The following is a 21,237-nucleotide window of genomic DNA, read 5'->3' on the forward strand; positions in this document are numbered from 1 at the left end:
TTTTAAGAGATTTTCCATGCCCATAACTAACAATGTTCTTTTTTTTTAACTGAAACAAATGATGGTCAAATAAAATAGCTGTTGTATATAATTATCTGGACGTTGTTTCCACATCAAAGCCCTTGACAGTCACATGAAAAACACAAAACCACTCAACCAAAACACTTTCATAACACAAGCTTGTGGCTTAAATAGTCTAAAAATATCTGCTGTACATATAACACAATTATTTACATAAAGTTTAATGATCTCCTGCGTGTGTGTGTGTGTGTGTGTGTGTGTACACTTATGTCTAGAACATTTTAATTTACCTTTATTATGAAACCTAAAGGTGAGCACCTGTGATACTGAATCTCAACTTAAAAAAAAAAAAGGAAAAAGAAAAGTAGTGTACAAAAAAAAATATAAAATTAAACATTAATTAAGGACAAAACGTTTGCTGAGAAAAACGGAGAGCCTGTGGGGTGGATTTCTTTTTTGTTTTTGGTATGTTTTTTCTCTTTCTTTTAATTAGTGTCGTCACGATACTGGAATTCGGTACCAATCGATACTGAAATTTAAATAACGTCCATTTCCCGCTAACATTTATACGAGTTCTTAAACAGCGCTGAATTGCCATTGTGTTCACATGCTCAACAGAAATGGCTGTGATTGGCTGTGAAGGTCATCACCTCACCGAACTCACCGAGTGTAAACACAGATACAGGGACACTGGAGCGTTTCAAAGTCACGTCGATCAGCTGGTTTGTCTATAAGCTGACATACGAGCAATCCACTGATGAATCACGGCTTTAAAACGCTCCAGTGTCCCTGTATCTGTAGTTACTCTCCGTAAACAGCGGTGAGTTAGGTGAACTGATGACCTTCACGGCCAAACATTGTCATTTCTGTTGAGCACGTGAACACAATGGCAATTCAGCGCTGTTTAAGAACGTGCTCCACAGCACTCAAATGTTAGCGGGAAATGGACGATTTTAAAATTTAAGTATCGATTGACATCGAATTCCAATATCATGACAACACTACTTCTAATACGAACGAATTGGATTAAATAATTTAATATTAAGGATGAATGAACATTCATGAGCACACAAAAAAATGGCATGCATCCAAAAATATGAGTTAAACGTTCGCCAATTAGTCTAAAAGGCTTTTTATCGTTCGGAGAATTTAGACAGTAGAAAATACTTGTTGATTTAAGGACAAAAAAGGAGGTTTTTGGTACAAATCAAACATCCGTGTTTTTCTTCTCTTACAGGTCAAGGATTTCTCCAAACATGCACGTTAAGAAATGAATCAACGTTGCCATTGCAGTCGTTTCTCCGCATCATTTCCACTGGGTTTGTACAAAACGCTGCGCCTGCTCCCAGAGCTTTTTTTGTGTGTAGAAGTGAAAAAGAGTTTGCATAGAGTCTTAAAGGAACCTACAGGAGGAGTCTTGTGGGCTTGTGTCAAACGTTGTCGAACCTGTGTTTTAGGTAGTCCTTCATGACCTTGGCGATGGGCAGATCTTCCAGGAGCTTCAGGCTCTGCAGGCCGATGCACTGCCGGATCTTTATCCTGCACAGATCCTGCAGCGTCCTGGGCTGCCCTAAAACACAGCGGTTATAAAGGATTAGTTCTTACTTGCATAAATTAGGGCTGCCTGATATTGGAAAAAATGTGATATTGCAATGTTTTCTTTTTCTGCGATAATCTTTCGATATGAACACTGTTTCAGAAGATGGTTTGAAAAGCACTATGTGACGGTTTTCTGGGGAGTCTAACAGTATTCAGGTACAGAAATTGAATAATTACAATGCCCAAAAGATGCTTGCTGTCTTGTTTTGTCTCATTTCTAGTTCGAATATCAAAATAAATTCTTAGACCAAGTAAAAAAATATTGTTTAGTGTTCACTGTCAGAAGAAATAAGAGAAAATTAGCTTGTTTTAAGGAATTTATCTGCCTGTGGGGTACTTAAATAATCGTGTTTTCGCTATGAAAAGTAAATATTTTGACAAAAAAAAAGACAAAAATTCTAGTAAGAAATATTTTATTTGCATAAATTATATAAAGTCCATATAAATACAGTGATTTAATATAATTCCAGAGCTCCTGGTCAACTATAATCCAGACTGGACATTGCATATTTTTTTTGGATGTGACAATTGCGAATGCGCACATGGCGATTTCGATGCTGATTGCTGAAACTATATATTGTGCAGCCCTAACATAAAGTTGAATGATTTATGTGTATAATAATTTCTTAATTCACTCTCTCTTCACCTTTATTTGTATAGCGCTTATACAATGTAGATTGTGTCAAAGCAGCTTCACATAAAAGGTCACAGTAAATAGGAACAGTGTAGTTCAGTTTATAGTGTTTAAGTTCAGTTCAGTTGAGCTCAGTTCAGTGTGGTTTAATAATCACTACTGAGAGTCCAAATACTGAAGAGCAAATCCAACGATGCGCAGCTCTACAGATCCCGAACCATGCAAGCTAGTGGCGACAGCGGAGAGGGAAAAAACTTCACTAATGGCGGAAGTGAAGAAAAAAACCTTGAGAGAAACCAGGCTCAGTTGGGCACGATCATTTTAATTTCTCCGCTGGCCAAACGTCTTATGCAGAGCTGCAGTCTCACTCTCTTACATAACTACACACACAAACAGAAAAAACAAACTCTACAGACACACACAATTTTGGGTCCACCATCCATTTGATGCTAATAAAACAACAAATTATTATTTTTTTTTATGTCTGTTCATTCAACTTCTTAAATGCTACAGCTAAATTGCTATATACATGTATGGTAAAACAGTAAAACAACATAATAAAGAATCAGGATAACATCATGAATCATAATTTTCCAAGAAACGAAAATCATCTTATGATATTTTTGCCACCCCTTCTTCTAATTATAGTTTTTTTCTAGTCCAGTGCTCAGCATAAATGAGTACATCATCACAGGTCTCTCATTCATTTTCCTTCGACTCAGTCCCTTTATTTATCAGAGGTCACCACAGTGGAATGAACCGCCAACTTATCCAGCATATGTTTTACGCAGTGGATGCGTGCTCGCTTTTACGATTGTTTCAGAACTTCCAATTCAATCGCCTACTTGCTCTACAAACAAGCGTTTGCAAGACTATACAGACAAAGCAGAATCATATAATTAAAATATATTAGTTTGCAACATCAAGCAGCACGCCTGTGAACCTTCTTCCTGTGAGGCGACATTGTCACTCTTTTACATTAATATATTTTCTTCAGGTTGTTCTACCATAATATACTGGTGCATATACAGTTGAAGTCAGAATTATTAGCCCCCCTGTTTATTCCCCTCCTTCCCAATTTCTGTTTTTCAACACATTTCTAAACATAATAGTTTTAATAACTCATTTCTAATAACTGATTTATTCATCTTTGCCATGATGACAGTAAATAATATTTGACTAGATAATGTTCAAGACACTTCTATACAGCTTAAAGTGACATTTAAAGGCTTAACTAGGTTAATTATGCAATACACAAATTCTGTCAGATTTTGTCTAAATGTGACTATTCCTACAAAAGAAAGTCGACACTACTGTGGCTACTGTGGTGGTCATGGAAGAGTGGAGAACATGAGACTGATTCCTGTGACGCTCCAGAGACAGACGAGTCTTCGCTGAGGCCAGCTTCCAGCCTCCGCCACTGAGACTGCAGCTCTGCACGTGACGTTTGGCCAGCGGAGAAATTAAAATGATCGTGCCCAACTGAGCCTGGTTTCTCTCAAGGTTTTTTTTCTTCACTTCCACCATTAGTGAAGTTTTTTTTCCCTCTCCGCTGTCGCCACTGGCTTGCATGGTTCGGGATCTGTAGAGCTGTGCATCGTTGGATTTGCTCTTCAATATTTGGACTCTCAGTGGTGATTTTTAAACCACACTGAACTGAGCTCAACTGAACTTTTCACAGTAAGTAAAGGGAAATTTTCACAGTATGTCTGATAATATTTTTTCTTCTGGAGAAAGTCTTATTTGTTTTATTTTGGCTAGAATAAAAGCAGGTTTACATTTTTTAAAACCATTTTAAGGTCAATATTATTAGCCCCTTTAAGCTGTATTTGTTTTCGATAGTCTACAGAACAAACCACTGTTATAAAGTGCAACGAATTGCCTAATTACCTGTGTGCTTTAATTAAAATGGTCGTGCCCAACTGAGTCTGGTTTCTCTTGAGGTTCGGGATCTTTAGAGCTGCGCATCGTTGTATTTGCTCTTCAGTATTTGGACTCTCAGTAGTGATTATTAAACCACACTGAACTGAGCTGAACTGAACTGAACTTAAATACTACAAACTGAACTACACTGTTCCTATTTACTGTGACCTTTTATGTGAAGCTGCTTTGACACAATCTACATTGTATAAGCGCTATACAAATAAAGGTGAATTGAATCGACAGAATTTTTTTTTCCATGACATGGATAAAAAACTTTTTTTTTCAGAGCTTAACATTGCTGTGAATTTCAAATAGATTTGTTTAACAAATGATATGTACCATTTTGTTGTCAGTAGAACATGTAATAAAATGACAATTGGCAAAAATGCATTGTGAATGTATTTCATTATAAATGATATATTTTACGGTTTATGAATGTGTAATTTTCATTAAGAAATATGAGTAAATGGTGGTTGATTTGCGTAAATTATAAAAGCACATTTCACTAATAATATTAAAAACATCATCGATCACTCAAAAAATTTAGTAATTTTCACGATTCATTCAGGTGGTTTTTGCTAAAAAAAAAATAAAAAAATCAAGTTTTGAAATCTACTTAAAATATTATGTGCAATATGGTTACCACTATTTTTAAAGTAAAAAGCACATAAGGTTTTTACAGTGCAGTGAAAGCCCAGACAGCAGCTGAAATCTCTCAGTAGTTCTTCAGCAACCCTCTGCCCTTCCTCATTGCAAAATAATATTGTACCCACAGAACCATCAAGATTTTTACACATTGTTAAAGTCACACCTGAGCAATGCGTGTGACTTCATTCTCCATATGAGGTGTCTTTAAGCTGTCATCACCAAAAAAGATTTTTCTATAAAGTATTAAATACATTTAGTTCAGTACTTTCTCCTTGTGTTATTACATATATTATTACACAGAACTAATTTTTCAGATTTTTTTTGTTTTATAATATTTTTATGTTTGTATTGTTTTTATTTTTTCAAAATCTGCTTCAACCTGCTCATTAGATTTTATGGATGCTCTTCCATACAGAATCAAATTGATTAATCTAAAACTATCATACTTTCCAAATAGAGATATTCAAGGCAACTGGTGAAATTGTATTCATATCGCAATATACAGATTAGGGCTGCGCAATATATTGTTTGAGCATTGATATCAAAAAGTGTGCTTCCGCAATGGTCACATCACAACACGTGCAATGTTGAGTTAGGATTATAGACGACCAGAAACCACAGGTCAAAACACACAAGATTTGTAGAGACACTGCAGAACTGAACCATAATAGAGTGAAAGTTGATCATCTGCATGTGTTTTTTGGGCCTGTGATGTGTGAGCATTTGAAGAGAGTTTAAAGCATTGTAGTAGTTTCATAAAGATTAATTTTATTAAATTATTTATAAGGTGAAGACTATCCAGTGCTATTTCACATTTGATCATTCAATTTTTGTACCTGAATACTATGGCTCTCTCCAGAAAACAATGAAGCACGGTTTATTTCATTTTAATATTTGCTCCATTGTAGTTTATGTATATAATAAATTACATAGAAACATATTTCAATTTTACTCCCCTACAAAATCATCCCAAGTAATGACTTTGCAAATATAGTTATTCAAGTCGTCTGGTGAAATTGAATTGCAATATATATTGCAGAGGAAAAAAAATATTGCAATGTAAAATATTTCCAATGTTGTGCAGCCCTGCTACAGAAGAAGTCAGAATTATTAGCCCTCCTGTATATTATTTCCCCAATTCCTGTTTAATGGAAACATATTGTTCAACACATTTCTTTTTTTTATATAATTATTTTTAGGGATTTTTACCTTTATTTGGATAGGATAGTGGAGATTTTACAGACAGGAAAGTGTGGGGAGCAGAGATAGGGAAAGGGTCGGCAAAGGACCTCGAGCTGGAAATCGAACTCGGGTCGCCGTGAGCACCTTGGTGCTATGTGTCAACGCACTAACCACTAGGCTATTGGCGTCGACCAACACATTCATAAACATAATAGTTTTAATAAGTAATTTCTAATTACTGATTTATTTAATCTTTGCCATGATGACAGTAAATAATATTAGACTAGATATTTTTCAAGACACTAGTATTGTTCTGTAGACAACTGAAACAAATATTACTCAAGGGAGCTAATAATATTGACCTTAAAATCATTTTTTTTTATTAAAAACTGCTTTTATTCTATCCGAAATAAAACAAATATAGAATATTTTATAGGAAATACTGTGAAAAAAATTCCTTGCTCTGTTAAACATCATTTGGGAAATAATTGAAAAAATTTAATATTACAGGAGGGCAAATCATTTTGACTTCAACTGTACATCGCAGGACAACAAAATATAATAATGTTAGATCTTTCCAATATTGTGCAACCATAATAAGTAGGTGATTTGGGATGCAGAAATTCTGACATAAACAGGGTTCATACACATTTTACTACTAAAATTCCAAGACTTTTCCAGAATTTTCAAATACATTTTCATGACGTAATGTTTCATGTATTGTCTACATATACATGGTAAATAATAAGAAAAAACATTTATTACAGCATATGATAGAGCACGCAACAATCTATTTTTTAAAATTTGTTCTTAAATTAATTTGTTTTAAAATTGATTTTGATAATGCTTACACACCACTAACAATGTGAGAGCAAGTTATTGGCCAAGGACAGAAAAGTAAAGAAAAGTAACCTATATTCAAGAGTTGGGCTGCACAATAAATCGTTTCAGCATTGATATCGCAGGATATGCAGCTGGGATTATTGTTTAATATAGATTAAATAGATTAAATATAGATTGAATAGATTAAATATAGATTGAATAGATTAAATATAGATTGGGATTAGTTTAATATAAGGGAGTTTAATATAGTTTAATCATAATGGAGTAAAGGTTTATCATCTACATGCATTTTCAAAGAGATAGCTCATCCAATAATTTGTTATCAATTTTCATTACACCCTTCACTTGTTTCAAACATTTGCGTTTCCTTTTTTTTAATGAACACAAACAGAATATAATTGAATAACTCCTATAGTGTTGAAACAAGTGAAGTTTGAGTAAATAAAGAGTACACTTTAATCTTTTGAGTAAACCGTTCCTTTAAGGCCTGTGACTGTGTGAACATTTCAATACTTCAAATTTTAAAACATCCGCCACAAGAAATGTTTTGTAACTTTAATAAAGATTAAATAATATACAATGAAGACTATGCAGGGTTGATTATTTAAGATCTGTACCTGAATAGTGAATACCTGAAAACTAGAACTCACTTTTGTCTTAACTATATTTTATTTATCTATGCATGTAATTTATTTGTTATATATTATTCGAGATTCACTCCTCTACAAAATCCCCCCAATCAATCCAAATAACCCTGTAAATCATCTGGTGAAATTGTATTCACATTGCAATATACATCACAGAAATACAAAACATGGTAATGTCAGATTTTTCCAATATCACGCAGCCCTAATTCAACTATACAGATATTTGTTAAACTAATTTCCATGACTTTTCCAAAACTTTGTAGGTTTTTCTGCTTTTCCAAAACTTTTCCGGGCCTGGAAAATGCCATGTCAAAATTCCATGACTTCTCCAGGTTTTCCATGACCGTATGAACCCTGCATAAAAGTCTCAGTAACCTCCAGTTCACATGGGTTTTAATCTAGTAGTTAGTTAATGTTTTTGTTAATACTGTAAATGATGACCTAAGTGTCCACTACAGGTGACGGCAGAAACAAATAAAATCCCAGAGATCTCTCAGACATGAAGTCATGCCTTTTTAATCAATAATCGAGGTGAAACGGGATCGGTTTGAATATGTCGACAGTGCGCTGCAGCGACAGGTGGCTTTGATATGGTGATATCAAAGTTGAAGGAATGTGGCCATTGTTGCGCTCGATCATTAGTGCTTCAGGTAACACGGCTCGCTTTTCTCAGACGGACGATTGTTCTGCGTGGGGGACGGAGATCATAATGCCGTTCGCCATCGCTCAACTTACAGATCCACAGAGAACGTCCGCTGATCTCCAACTGATCTGACAGATTTGTGGAGGACAGAGGGAATCTGAGCTCCTTTGATGATCAGACTGTTGTTATCAAGCCAAGGGTTTTTGATGATGCGTCGGGTTTGAATTGATTGGAGCTCTTTCATGGTTGTAGTATGAACGAAGGCCGGTGCGTAACCCAAAAATGGTAAAGCTTAAAATGTGCAGCGTGCCAAGACTACATTTTTTATTATTGTTGTTAAGATAATTATAATTAGTAAGAGTTTTACAGCTTCACATTTGACTTTTAAATAGAATCTAAAAAGTTTGAATTAGAAACAATCATGCTTAAAAAACTAACTAAATAAATATATAATAGGCTGCAGGTTATTGAAAATATCTGATATTGCGGGTATTTTATTTTTCTGTGATAATATTGCTATATGAACACAGTTTCACAAGATAGTATGAAGAGCACTATCTGACTATCTGTTTTCTGGGAAGCCTAACAGTACTCAGGTACAGAGATTAAACATTTTTTTTTTTTTTAACTTTGTCTCATTTCTTGTACAATGTCTAAAAATCTTCAAATATCAAGTATAAATATTGTTTTGTTTTCAACTTGAGAAGATACAAGTCAAAATTTTGAGTTTTCCTTAAAACCTGTGAAATGAAAAGCCAGTGGGTTACGTAAAATAATCTTGTTTTTGCTTTGAAATGTAAATAATTGGACTAGAAATAAGAGAGAAATTCTAAGTAAGAAAACATTTTTTTTTGCATAACTTGTATATATTCAGTATAAGTACAGTAATTAAATACAATTCTGTGGTATTATATATATAATTTTAGCATTAATACACTACTGGTCAAAGTTTAGGGTCAGTTTATTTTTTTATATAATTAAATAGATTTATTCTGTTAATCAAGCTGGCATTTATTAAATGTAAAAAAAAAAAAGGTTAAATACTTATTAAATTTATTTATTACTTATTTTACGTAGTTTCAATGAAATTATTACTCCAGTCATTATTGCTTTATTACTATCACCATTAATAATAATATAATAATAACAATAATAATTAATATTAGAGTGATTTCTGAAGGATTATGTGACTGAAGACTGGAGTAATGAAGCTGAAAATTTTTCTTTAAATCACTGGAATAAATGATTAATTAAATGATAAACTACTTTGAACAGTTATTTTATAGTGCAATAATATTTCATAACTTTACAAATTTTCACAGTATTTTTGATTAAATAAATGAAGCCTGGGGAGCAGGAGAAGCCTTATTTTAAAACATTTAAAATCCTACTGACCCCAAATTTTGCCTGGCTCTGTATGCATGTTTGTGCGGCGCGTGTGTACTTGCTATATATATATATATATATATTATATATATATATATATAATATATATATATATCTATATATATATATATATATATATATATATATATATTATATATATATATATATATATATATATATATATATATATATATATATATATATATATATATATAAATAAAAACAAGAACATTTTGAAAGTGCTTGATAATGCTTTGTGTTTGAGTGTCGTGTTTAACAAAAAAATTGAAAAGCTTAAATGCATGGTTTGCCAAGGCTTAATTTTTTGCAATTGTTTTAATTTTGCAATGGTTTTAATTTAATGCCAAGGCTTAATTTTTTGCAAACTTTTACAACTTCACATTTGACTTAAAAAATTACAATCGAATTAATCTAACTAATTTTAATCTAATGAGAAACAATCTTTCTAAATTAAAAATCAAACAATTTTTGAAAAAGACACCCATATAAATGTAATAAAACCTATTGCCTTTTGTAATAAATATAATAAAACCTAACGACTTTTAAAGACCTTTAATAAATAATAAATAAATAAATAATAAATATATATATATATATATATATATATATATATTATATATATATATATATATAATATATATATATATATATATATATATATATATATATATATATATACACAAGCGGTGTTTAAGAAAATGCTCAACAACAGTGCTCAATTGTTAGTAGGAAAGACAGACATTTTTGAATGGCTGTTTTAAAAAATTTGCAAACGTGGATAATTTGAAAACATTGTTGTTAAACATGACCTTTTTTTAAAACATCAAATAAAAACTTCTGTATTGGGCTACAACGTCATCATGTAAACAACTTAAAAGCCATGATATTATTATATTTTGAAGTTAGTATGAAGCATGCTGGGATGTGATCTGTAATATTCATTATTGTGTTTTTTAGTGTGATTTTTGTTTTGGTGTTTCATGATGCTACTGCCCTAATTTAATTACCCCTGGTGCAATTAATAAAGCTGTTCAACTTCAACTTAAAAATGAACCTACCTGTGACCTCCTGCATGTGCTCCTACAGGCCTATAAACTGCCACAGGTGAGATTTTCCACCACAGAATGAGTGTTTACTAAATCTGAACACGATTATTTATGTTTAATACTTGTTATTTATTTCAGTTAACAAAAATGTCTTAGACCATTAGATTTAGTCTTAGTTTCATTTGCTAAATAACCTTGGCATGTGCATAGTAGGTGTAGAACAAAAGCAAGCGCAAACCAACACACAACATTGGTGGAGATAGTTGTAGTGTTGCTGCCGTTCAAGGGTTCACTAATGCTCTATTTTCACAGGGCAATTGCAGCATGCCTTAATTTTTAATGTGTGTTTTTTGTTTTGTTAGTAATATTATTATATGTTCGAAGTGATTATAAGCATGCTGGTAGGGGGTGGCGGTACACCCCGGTGTCATAGTCATCACCGGTGTGACATTGCGCCACGACATGGATTTCTATACCGTCAATACCGTAATAAATCAATTATGCGCCTTGAACGGCTGCATTTACATCAATAATAGCTAATTCTAATAATAGGCATTCAATTTTCTTCAACGTTCAGTTGTGCTCTGAATACATGTCCTTATACTACAGGTCTCGAAATTGCAACCATTTTGGTCGCTATGAGCGCCCTGAAATGTTATCTCTGCGCCCTCATAATATATTTGGGAGCAGTTTGTGTGTCTGAATATAATGGTGTAGTGCAATCTGATTTGATTTCTCTAAAAACTTGCTGAAGCGCTCTAACCCTGCCGCTGTATTGGTTCATATTCAGCTGTCATCACTCAACGCTTCCCGCTGTCAGATAACAGGGAGCTTTTGTTACTGCAGGAAATGCAAACGGCTAAGAGTGAAAAGTGCACAGGTTTGCAAACCGCACCCAAAGTTATAATAAATAATGGCGCAGATGACAGCGATCATGACATGAGGTAAATGTTGATCCGCCAGCTGAGATCAAGTCGAGTGTTTCGGAGAAGGTGCCTGAATCTCGATGCGTTGCATTCACACGCAATGTTCAGCGCAAATGTCCGCTAAATATAAGTCTAATACGTAGACATCATCGCCAAAGAAACTCGCCTTTACTAAGTTTGACACTGAAACTACAGCTCATAACAAAGAGCAGAGTTGCGCTGGTGGTCATCGCGAGAATCCTGCTGTGTCTGCTCGTAAATTGGGTGCGGCTGACTCGCCTGCTTTATTCCAGAAACACAGAGAATTGAAGATCAGCTCTAACGAGACTGAGCATTTACAATGACCCAAAACCGAAACTTTTAAAGAGTGATAGAATGTGAGACTTTCTTTTGTCCGTCTATACCTTGAGATGTATATTATTTTGCTATTTAAAGTAATACCATGATATTATACCGTCACCGTCCAAAAGATGAAAAATACCGTGATATTAATTATTAGGTCATATCGCCACCCCTACATGCTGGCATTGTTTTTAATATCCTTTTCTATATTTTTTTGGGTTGTGTCACGATGCTACTGCCCTAATTAATTGTCCCTGGTGAGATTAATAAAATCTTATTAAACTTAAGATGAACTTACTTGTGACCTCCTGCAGGAAGTCCAGACAGGGCCGGCTTGTGCCAGACATGCTAATAGAAACAGCGACCGGTGTCTGGCCCTCGTAGTTCCTCATGTTGGTGTCCGCTCCGTACGTGTAGAGCATCTGCGCCACTGCACATCGTCTCTGAGGCCGACAGGTGCAGCGGGTGTCTGTCCGTCCTCCAGCCGGCCCAGGTAGTGTCGCCCCGCGCTGCGGAACATGCGGCAGTAGGAGTGGTTGCCCTTAATGACGGCGTAGCGCGCAGAAGCCATTCTGGATGTCGATGTTAGCGTTGTGGTCCAGCAGGATGCGCACGCAGCTGGAGCGTTCGCGGATGATGGCGAGCTGGAGCGGCGTGGTGCCTTTGTCGCTAAGAGGATCCACCTCAGCTTTGAACTCCAGGAGAAGACGCACAAGGAGTCGCGGCCGTAATGAGCTGCCACATGCAGAGGTGTCCAGCCGTCGTTGCTCTTGGCGTTTGAATGATGTCGCTGCGGTACTCAGACTCCAGCATGAGGGCGGGCGATGCGGCACGGCCGTGCATGGCAGCGTAATGCAGAGCGGTGAAGCCTCCGATGAAGTCCTTCACGTGGGATCCGCTGAGGAGGACAAGAGGAGGGAGATAACATGACTAGACTGATTAAACGAAAATGATTGTACTGAAAACAAAAAGATGTAGAATTACATATTTATTACGCCTAAAAATATAAATGCTATGATTATATGACCTTTTTTGGGGACATTGAAGCCTTTTGGGACACGGAACATACAAAAAAAAAAAGGTTAAGTCGTAACATTAAAATGCAGGGTAAATTGGATAAGTTAAATAAGCATATATAACATATTACTGCTGTTCTTATTATTAATATAATAAAATAATCTTTTTTTTACTAGTCTGGTTTAAAATGGAAAAAAAAGAGAGGAAAAAAAGAAATATTTATTCGGCCCTAAACATAGAAATTGCATGATTTATATTACTTCTTTGGGACATGGAAGCATTTTGGGACAATGAAAATATTTAAAATTCTAACATTATAAATTGCCATGTGAAACTGGACAAATTAAATAAGCATATTATAAGTAATGCTAGGGCTGCACAATATATATAACATATATATAACACTCAGGTCTTCTTCCATTCACCTCACTGTTCCCTCTGTCCGCCTTGTCACCATGGGGAACAGAGCCTTCAGCCACTCTGCTCCTCAGCTTTGGAATTCACTTCCTCTGATCTCCGTAATTTAGACTCTCTTTCCAATTTAAATCCAAACTCAAAACACATCTGTTTAGAACAGCATATTCTCTTTAACCCGACTGCATTTTTTAATAAGTTTGTATTGTATTTTTATTGATTTTATTGTGTTTTTATTTGAACTGATTGTTCTAGCTGTTCTGTACGGTGACCTTGAGTGTCATGAAAGGCGCCTTTAAATAAAATGCATTATTATTATTATTATTATATTGTTTCAGCATTGATATCGGATTGTATGCACTTTCAATAGTCACAACGCAAGATATGCAATGTTGAGTGTGAATTATAGTTGACCAGGAGCTACAGAATTGTATTTAATTTCTGTATTTACACTAAATTTGTATGATTTATGCCAAAAAAAATTCTACATTTCAAAGCAAAATCTTCTTACCCCTCTAGCAGCTAATTTTACTTGTTATAAGGAAAAACTGACATCTTTTGACTTATTTATTTTGATTTATTTCCTCTGCAAGTTGAAAACAAAAAAACAACACAATATTTTTACTTGTTTCTAGTTCAGTATCTAAAATTCTTAGATCAAGACAAAGCAAAGTAGGAAATGCCATTTTGTATTGTGATTATTCAATTTCTGTACCTGAATACTGTTAAACTCCCTAGAAACTGTCAAATAGTGTTATTCAAATCTTGTGAAAACTGTATTCATATCGCAAAATCTATTGCAGAAAAATATTATTAGTATTATAGTAAAATATATAGTATTATATTATAAAATATAACAATGGACATTTAAATAACAATAATAATAATAATAATAATTATTATTAATTATTATTAGATTTTTAATTAGTTTAACATTTGAATGTGAATAAATTACCTTATACCTAATATGTATATTACCTAATACCTAGTATCTAATATGGAAAGTCAGCGAAACAAAGACCACTAAATGTTGCTCAGCACAATTATGGTGCATGGTAATTAGTTAGCTAAAATGCAACTTTGTTTCCAATTGATTTCCAGTGGTGCATTACTAGATAAGGACTTTGTGTGCACCTTTATTAATTGCCCTTGTGATAATCCTTTATAGTTTAAATGAAATTGGTGAAAATATATTAAACTGAACATAACTTGTTCAATCACTTGAACAATTACTCTGACACACATGTAAACACACATACTCATACATCTGCATCGGTCTTTTTTGCGTAACATTGGACTGCCTATTTAGCTCATACTACCTCCCCTGTATATTACTAAGACACTGTCCCTTTATCATGCAAGCTTTTTGCTCTTTATACAGTTTTGCATTTTACTGTACTTTTTGCACTATATACTGTTCTGCACTCCTTGCCATGTGCCCTTAAAATGTAATTGTATCGTTTACAATTTTTTATTTTCTTCATATTTTTAGATTATATCATGTGTGTAATTGTATTGAGTGTATTCTTTTTAAATTTTACTCTTTGCATTAATATGATCTGTTGAGCACTCAGGGTCTGAGAGTAACGCAATTCCGATTCTCTGTATGTCCTGTCCATGTGATGAATTGACTTTGACTTACTTGTCTAGACATAAAAAATACTATTTTAAAATTCCTTGATATTGCAGTCTACATGAGCCTTAGTACATCAATATAATAAGTAAAAAAGACGCTGATACATGAATTGGCTAGCAAATATGCACACTATGAATGCAGCGCTTATTTGCATAATGTTACTAAAAATTGTAATCAAAAGCACATATAGTGATATTTACACTCATTTATGTGTTAGTATTACTGTTATGCTCCCTACTGTCTACCACAGTGACCTGAAATGTTCACTGTTCTTATTTCTACATTGTTTATTTCAGTTTAAATTATGATATTTTGTTTCTTTATCTTTATTTGATTAGGTTATTGTAGTTTAGATTTGTCCTCCTATTTCAAGCTTTGGCACTATTGTATCATTTACAGTCATGCCAATAAGCAATTTGAATTGTATTGAATTGACATTTATTATGGTATCTCTGTTTACACCCACTGATTTTGACAAAACGTATCTGAACCTCAATCAGCAGATAATGCAATGCAACTGCACAGTAGATCACACTAACGGCAGTTTTGACAAAAATAGTCAGTTTTATTGCGCCCCCCTATCGTGATGCATGCATTACTACACCTCTCCATGAGCATACGTTCTCAGAAATAAAGGTCCAAAAGCTGCCACTGCAGCGGTACGTTTTCAAAGATACACATTTGTACATAAATGGTCCACATTGACACCTTTAAGGGATATATTAGTAGCTAAACAGTACCTTTTTAAATTTTTAGGCCACATATACAGTGAAGTCAGAATTATTAGCCCCCATGAATTATTAGCCCCCCTGTTTATTTTTTTCCCCAATTTCTGGCTAACGGAGAGCAGATTTTGTCAACACAATTCTAAACATAATAGTTTTAATAACTCATCTCTAATAATTGATTTATTTATCTTTGCCATGATGACAGTAAATAATATTTGACTAGATATTTTTCAGGACACTTCTGTACAGCTTAAAGTGACATTTAAAGACTTAACTAGGTTAACTAGGCAGGTTAGGGTAATTAGGCAAGTTATTGCATAACAATGGTTTGTTCTGTAGACTATCAAAAAAAATAAATAGCTTGACGGGGCTATTAATTTTGATCCTAAAATGGTTTTAAAAAATAAAAACTGCTTTTATTCTAGCCAAAATAAAATAATTAAGACTTTCTGCAGAAGAAAAAAAATATATAATACGAAATACTGTGAAAATTTCATTGCTCTGTCATTGGGAAATACTTAAAAAAGAAAAAAATTCAAAGAGGGGCTAATAATTAAGACGTCAACTGTATGTACCTTTAATGTACAAATATGAACCCTTGGCAACCCTTATGTCTATGATAGTACCAGTTTAACACCAGTCCAGTATGACTGTAAAAGCATAATAGATGACCAGAAGAGATTGGAAAGCTAATTACATAATACATCCCCGCAGGCACAATTATAAACTGGATTTCAGGATTGTGCTACTGAGAAAAAGTACTTGATCATTGTGAAATCATAATTATATGTGAGGAATCACAGATACAATTAAGTAGTGATATGTTTATTTATTTAGCGCATTTATTGTGTATGGCCATACACCCAAAGTGCTTCACAATCATGAGGGGGGTCTCTCCACACCACCACCAGTGTGCAGCATCCACTTGAATGATGCGACAGCAGACACAGGACAACAGTGCCAGTGTGCTTACCACATAGCTAATGATGGAGTGGAGTGCTAGAGCCAATTCAGCGAATGGGGATGATTGGTAAGGGCTGATAGAGGAAATTTGGCCAGGACACTCTTCATGAGAAGTGCCATGGGATTTTTAATGACCAGAGAGTCAGACCTTGATTTAACATCTCATCTGAAAGACAGCGCTCACTGACAGTATAGTGTCCCTTTCACTTTACTGGGGCATTAGGACTCAGACCGCAGGTTGAGCACCCCCTGCTGGCCTCACTAACACCACTTCCAACAGCTACCTAGTTTTCCCATGCAGTCTCCCATCCAGGTACTAACCAGGCTCAGCCCTGCTTAGCTTCAGCGAGTGGCCGGTCTTGGGCTGCAGGGTGATATGGCTGTAGGTCAGAATTATAAGCCCCCCTGAATTATTAGCCCCCTGTTTATTTTTTTCCCCAATTCTGTTAACGGAGAGAAGATTTTTTTCACACATTACTGAACCTAATAGTTTTAATAACTCATCTCTAATAACTTAATTTAAGTTAAAGATTGATTTAATATTTGCCACGATGACAGAAATTAATATTTGACTAGATATTTTTCAAGACACTTCTATACAGCTTAAAGTGACATTTAAAGGCTTAACTAGGTTAATTAGGTTAACTAGGCAGGTTAGGGTAATTAGGCAAGTTATTGTATAACGATGGTTTGTTCTGTAGACTATTGAAAAAAAAAGCTTAAAGGGGCTAATAATATTGAGCTTAAATGTTAACCTTAAACCATTGACCTTAGAAAATTAAAAACTGCTTTTATTCTAGCCGAAATAAAACAAATAAGACTTTCTTCAGAAGAAAAAATATTATCAGACATACTGTGAAAATTTCCTTGCTCTGTAAAACATAATTTGGGAAATACTTACAAAAAAATTCAAAGGGGGGGGGCTAATAATTCTGACTTCACTGTAAGTAGTGCCTAATCAAAGGGAATTTGAGTTCACTAAAACGTATTCAAAATTCAACTTGTTTATTCTAGTTGGAGGCAAAAGCTATATTTCCAATATTCATTAAGTTTACCTTAAACAAGCAAAACTGAAACAAAAGGCAGAAAACATAAAAACTACATTCAAAATAAAATGAAAATATTTTTAAAATTATTATGATTTTGTATCATTCAAACTAGAAAATTACTTGCGTATGTCAATGCTAATAAAAAAAAAAACATATTAATCCACTGACTGGAACTGAAATGCCTTTTTGTTCTTGTTCAATGACTTTTCAAATGTTTGGTTATTAAAAAGCCATCACTTCAGAAAACAGAAGCTTGTACATTTTGCCTATTATTTGTTTTGTGGAAATAGGGACAATAACAAAATGCCTGAGTGACCTTAGGAAGTCCTTATGATGATGAATGTTTCAATTAACATACTTTAAAAGTCACACTGAATGCTTCAATGAAAGACTTTACCTCCGTGCTCGAGGAAGACACGCACGCAGCGCTCCTTGCCCTTTGCTGCAGAGAAGTGCAGCAGCGTCCAGCCGTTGGCGTCTCTGATCTTGGGCGAGTAGCCCTGCTCCAGCATCTTGCGGACGGTGTTAAACATCGCCTGCCGCTACCGCTGCCTGGATCTGCAGCTCCTCCTGCAGCTCTGGGTTCCTTCTGCAGTGATGGTTCAGCATCCTGTCACATCGCGCAGTACGGCCGGCCAGACGCTCCTGTGTCCCTGCACACACAAACACGATGAAGAGAAACAACTGGAAAGCTCATCACTGTTAATCAAGGGACGTTTCGACATGCAAAGTTATATTAGAGTGCAAAAAACAGCAGTTTTCAAAACTTTTCTCAATCACCATCTGACTGATCACACAAACAGACTGTCGTGTTTCAGACTCATGCTAACAATGAGTATTTACTAATACTGATTACACCAGTTTAGAGCATTTTTTCATTAATTTGCTAAGTATATATATAAATATATATAAATATATATATATAAAAGAATATAAATAAAGATTCTGAAATTAAATTATTATATTATATAAATATAAAACTTCATATTCTTTAAAAAAATGTACAGAGTGATGTTTAACAGACTATATATACATATATATAATATATATACATACATACATACATACATACATATATATATATATATATATATATATATATATATATATATATATATATATATATATATATATATATATATATATATATATATATATACACTGTAAATATTTTTAAAAGAATAAATAAATAAATAAATATATATATATATATATATATATATATATATATATATATATATATATATATATATATATATTATATATATATATATACACACATATACATATACACACACACACACATATATGCTTAGCACTGTATAGATATGTAGATATAACCTACTGTTATCCAATAACTTGCCTAATTAACTTAACTTGGCTGGTTAATTTGCACTTGAGACTAGTATCCTGAAAAATAACTAATAAAACAGTAAATAATGTCATCATCAAGACAAAAAAATTAGATATTAAAACTATTATGTACAAAATGTGTTGGAAAAAAACTTGAAAATGAGCACTTGGAAAATGTTTGAAACAATACAATTCACAGGAGTGCAAATAAATTGGTCTTCAAATGCATATATAACAAAATTCCTATCATCAAACAATAATTCAGTAAAAAATATTGATAATTTACTGTCATTATAAAATGTAGAGATTATTAATATAGTACAAAAACTAATAATTTAGGTTTACTTCATCTGTATTAAAAATGGTTCAAAACTAGTTAAATTTGATCATTGTTATAGTACTTAATTGAAATTTTTACTAAATTAAATTTTATTTTACATTTATAAGTAACTTATTTGGTCTTTCTTTTATACTTAAGAGGGCCACATGATGGTTTGACAAACTAAAATAGGCTAAAAACTATTTATCTTCTGCATACTTTACTTTTAAAATGCTCATGCAATACTCTTGCAGGAAAAGGGAATAGTTAAAATATGGAAATATTGAGATGCTGAAACATTCTCTGCACTGCACAAAGCCATCAAACTAGAGCTGGGCAATATGGCAAAAATGCGATCTCAGTTATTATTTTCTATACTTAACAATAACGATATATATTTCAATACAAGTTGTTAATGCTTCCACATTTAAAAGAGTACCTCAACAATGACTGAAGATACAAAAATCAGAGGGTCTATTAAATGGCATGACATATTTTCGGCCAATAAACTTTCAGTGGCTGAAAAATCGGAGCATCTCTAATATCAACACACTTTTAGATTCCCATTGTTGCACATTTCTGCTGTGTGATTGGCTCTTGGATCAATATAGAGAAAACAGAACTTATCATTGTTATTAACATAAATTTTTTCGCGATTCGATAAAATATTGTTTATTGGCCCAGCCCATCATCAAACCCTCCATAAACAACATAAGACAACACATCAAAATGCCAGAAATTACTATAAAATGTATTTAAAACAAACAAAAATCCAACTATATGTGAAATTACCATTCATTAATGTCTTGTCGATATGAAACAGCCTTTGTGTTCTGCATCCATGTTCACATCCACTTCAGATCTCCATTCTAGACATGAATACAGAAACTTTAGTATTTGAATGTGCACACACACAAACCAAACTCAACAATACACACACACACACACACCATTCATCATTTATGCATGCACCAATACGTACAAATGCAGATGCATACCATTCAGTTAGCCAAATCTAAACGATGACGTCTTATTTACACATTTATCCGTCACATTATATTGAACATTTCTCTAACAATATCCTCTGCGTTTAATATTCACAACTATTCATCAGTTCTTAATGTCATTGTCTTTCATTTTGTGAAAAACGAGCATTTGAATACTGATGTTTACCTTTAAACACACAAAAAATCGCTAACATAAAGGATATACACCACAAACGACCCGAGTTTTTCCATCACCACGGTAAATAAAAGGTAAACAATTAATGTTTGCAGCAGCTGCTCCACTGAGAACAATGAATCTGTTAGCTGGTGCGCTAAAGCAGCTAAAATGAGCCTCAAACAAACACTAAACCGGCTCTTTTAAAAGCCAGGACTAACTAATGTGAACAGCACTCAAATATATAACACGATAACACTCATATCGATGATTAAAGTGACGCAGAATTCGCTAAACTCTCTGACTGACATGCACAGTTACTACATTAGCATTGTTAGCATTTAGCCAGCGGCTATTGACCATTTTCATTACAACACCGCTTTTAAAGTTACTCAAACTCTCTTAACATTCGGCTAGAGGAAACGTCGAACGATATCGACTTAATTAAGGTAATAATAGCAAGGGGGATACATATAGAAAATATACAACATACATACAGAGTACAAATACAGTCAGGTAGCCATGAACATCTCCAAGGCTTCAAACCGCAACGCCCAATCAGATTCGAGCTGTCAAACACGTCACGGCTACATCATAATGCTGTAAAAGCAGTGCGCCGCTTGGCATATTTATTGTTTTGCGACAATTGTGGATGAATAAAGGCAAACAGCAGAACATGTGGTTCATTTTGCGGAGAGGATGTTATTGTTGTATACAAGTACAAAAATGAGTAGTT

At 33.8% G+C, this 21,237-nt stretch overlaps 1 pseudogene; it reads right to left on the bottom strand.

The window, feature by feature from the left end:
• Positions 1 to 18,288, bottom strand: LOC130232706 (ankyrin repeat and SOCS box protein 7-like; annotated as a pseudogene).
• Between the last annotated feature and the right edge of the window lie 2,949 nt (positions 18,289 to 21,237).

This window comes from Danio aesculapii, chromosome 7, assembly GCF_903798145.1.
Source record: "Danio aesculapii chromosome 7, fDanAes4.1, whole genome shotgun sequence".
Taxonomy (NCBI): Eukaryota; Metazoa; Chordata; class Actinopteri; order Cypriniformes; family Danionidae; genus Danio; species Danio aesculapii.